This window comes from Silurus aristotelis, assembly GCF_946808225.1.
Source record: "Silurus aristotelis genome assembly, chromosome: 12".
NCBI classification, from domain to species: domain Eukaryota; kingdom Metazoa; phylum Chordata; class Actinopteri; order Siluriformes; family Siluridae; genus Silurus; species Silurus aristotelis.
The window spans coordinates 7,721,686-7,724,741 of NC_139585.1; positions in this window are offsets into that span (position 1 = coordinate 7,721,686).

Sequence of the window (3,056 nt, forward strand, 5' to 3'; positions counted from 1 at the left end):
TATTTTGTGTGGTTTATTACGAAATATCCTGCTTTAATCTGATTACCTTTTTTACAGAAAGTTTTTTTTAATTGTTGACTAAATAGTTTGAATATGTTTAATTGAACTGCCACCTTAACGTGGTGGAGGGGTTTGAGTACCCGAATGACCCTAGGAGCTATGTTGTCCGGGGCTATATGCCCCTGGTAGGGTCTCCCAAGGCAAACAGGTCCTGGGCGACGGGTCAGACTAAGAGCGGTTCAAAACCCCTAATGAGAGATACTAAATCAAGGTCCGTGACGTCGCCCGGTATGGCGCAGCCGGGGCCCCACCCTGGAGCCAGGCCCGGGGTTGGGGCTCATATGCGAGCGCCTGGTGGCCGGGCCTTCCCCAACAGGGTCCGGCCGGGCTCAGCCCGAAGGAGCGACGTGGGGCCGCCTTCCAGTGGGCTCACCACCTGCAGGAGGGACCGTAAGGGGCCGGTGCTAAGAGGATCGGGCAGCAGTCGAAGGCGGGGGCTCTAGGGACGTGGAATGTCACCTCACTGGCTGGGAAGGAGCCTGAGATTGTGCGTGAGGTTGAGAGGTTCCGACTAGAGATAGTCGGGATCACCTCTACACACGGCCTGGGCTCTGGAACCACACTCCTCGAGAGAGGATGGACTCTTTACAACTCTGGAGCTGCCCATAATGAAAGGCGTCGGGCTGGTGTGGGTTTGCTTATAGCCCCCCAGCTCAGCCGCCATGTGTTGGAGTTTACCCCGGTAAACGAGAGAGTCGTTTCCCTGCGCTTATGGGTCGGGGATAGGTCTCTCACTGTCGTGTGTGCCTACGGGCCAAACGGCAGTAAAGAGTACCCGGCCTTCTTGGGGTCTCTGGGAGGGGTGCTGGACAGTGCTCCGACTGGGTCTCCGTCGTTCTACTAGGAGACTTCAATGCACACGTGGGCAGCGACAGTGACACCTGGAGGGGCGTGATTGGGAGGAACGGCCTCCCTGATCTGAACCCGAGCGGTGTTCAGTTATTGGACTTCTGTGCTAGTTACAGTTTGTCCATAACGAACACCATGTTCAAGCATAAGGGTGTCCATCAGTGCACGTGGCACCAGGACACCCTAGGCCGTAGGTCGATGATCGACTTTGTGGTCGTTTCATCTGACCTGCGGCCGTATGTCTTGGACACTCGGGTAAAGAGAGGGGCGGAGCTGTCAACTGATCAGCATCTGGTGGTGAGTTGGATCCGATGGCGGGGGAGGAAGATGGACAGACTCGGCAGACCCAAGCGTACTGTGAGGGTCTGCTGGGAACGTTTGGCTGAGCCTCCTGTCAGAGAAATCTTCAACTCCCACCTCCGGCGGAGCTTTGACCAGATCCCGAGGAAAGCTGGAGATTTTGAGTCCGAGTGGACCATGTTCTCCACCTCCATTGTCGAAGCGGCCGCTCGGAGCTGTGGCAGTAAGGTCTCCGGTGCCTGTCGAGGCGGCAATCCCCGAACCCGGTGGTGGAAACCGGAAGTAAGGGATGCTGTCAAGCTGAAGAAGGAGTCCTATCGGGCCTGGTTGGCTTGTGGGACTCCTGAAGCAGCTGACGGGTACCGGCAGGCCAAGCGAACTGCAGCCCGGGTGGTTATCGAGGCAAAAACTCGGGCCTGGGAGGAGTTCGGTGAGGCCATGGAGAAGGACTATCGGCTGGCCTCGAAGAGATTCTGGCAAACCGTCCGGCGCCTCAGGAGGGGAAAGCAGTGCCCCACCAATGCTGTTTACAGTAGAGGTGGGGAGCTGTTGACCTCAACTGGGGATGTCGTTGGACGGTGGAAGGAATACTTCGAGGATCTCCTCAATCCCGCCGTCACGTCTTCCATTGAGGAAGCAGAGGCTGAGGGCTCAGAGGCGGACTCGTCCATCACCCAAGCTGAAGTCACCAGGGTAGTAAAGAAACTCCTCGGTGGCAAGGCACCGGGGGTGGATGAGATCATCCCTGAGTACCTCAAGTCTCTGGATGTTGTGGGGCTGTCTTGGCTGACACGCCTCTGCAGCATCGCGTGGCGGTCGGGGACAGTGCCTCTGGAATGGCAGACCGGGGTGGTGGTCCCTCTTTTTAAGAAGGGGGTCCCCCCTATAGTTGGAACACAAGAAGTGTGAGAAGTGTGATCCCCCTATAGTTGGAACACACCCTCCGGTCCGGAGGGTGTGTTCCAACTATAGGGGGATCACACTTCTCAGCCTACCTTGGAAAGTCTATGCCAGGGTACTGGAGAGGAGAATATGGCCGATAGTAGAACCTCGGATTCAGGAGGAACAATGTGGTTTTTGTCCAGGCCGTGAAACACTGGACCAGCTCTATACCCTCTACAGGGTGCTGGAGGGTTCATGGGAGTTTGCCCAACCAGTCCACATGTGTTTTGTGGATTTGGAAAAGGCATTCGACTGTGTCCCTCGTGGCGGCCTGTGGAGGGTGCTCCAGGAGTATGGGGTCGGGGGCCCTTAACTAAGGGCTGTCCGGTCCCTGTACGACTGAAGCAGGAGCTTGGTTCGCATTGCCGGCAGTAAGTCAGACTTGTTCCCGGTGCATGTTGGACTCCGGCAGGGCTGCCCTTTGTCACCGGTTCTGTTCATAATTTTTATGGACAGAATTTGTAGGCGCAGCCAGGGGTCGGAGGGTGTCCGGTTTGGTGATGACACGATTTCGTCTGATGTTGTCGTGTTGGCTTCATCAGACCAGGACCTTCAGCATGCACTGGGACGGTTTGCAGCCGAGTGTGAAGCGGCTGGGATGAGAATCAGCACCTCCAAATCCGAGGCCATGGTCCTCAGTCGGAAAAGGGTGGCTTGCCCACTTCAGGTTGGTGGGGAGTTCCTGCCGCAAGTGAAGGAGTTTAAGTATCTTGGGGTTTTGTTCACGAGTGAGGGAAGGGTGGAACGGGAGATTGACAGACGGATCGGTGCAGCTTCTGCAGTAATGCGGTCGATGTACCGGTCTGTCGTGGTGAAGAAAGAGCTGAGCCGCAAGGCGAAACTCTCGATTTACCGGTCAATCTACGTTCCTACTCTCACCTATGGTCATGAGCTCTGGGTCATGA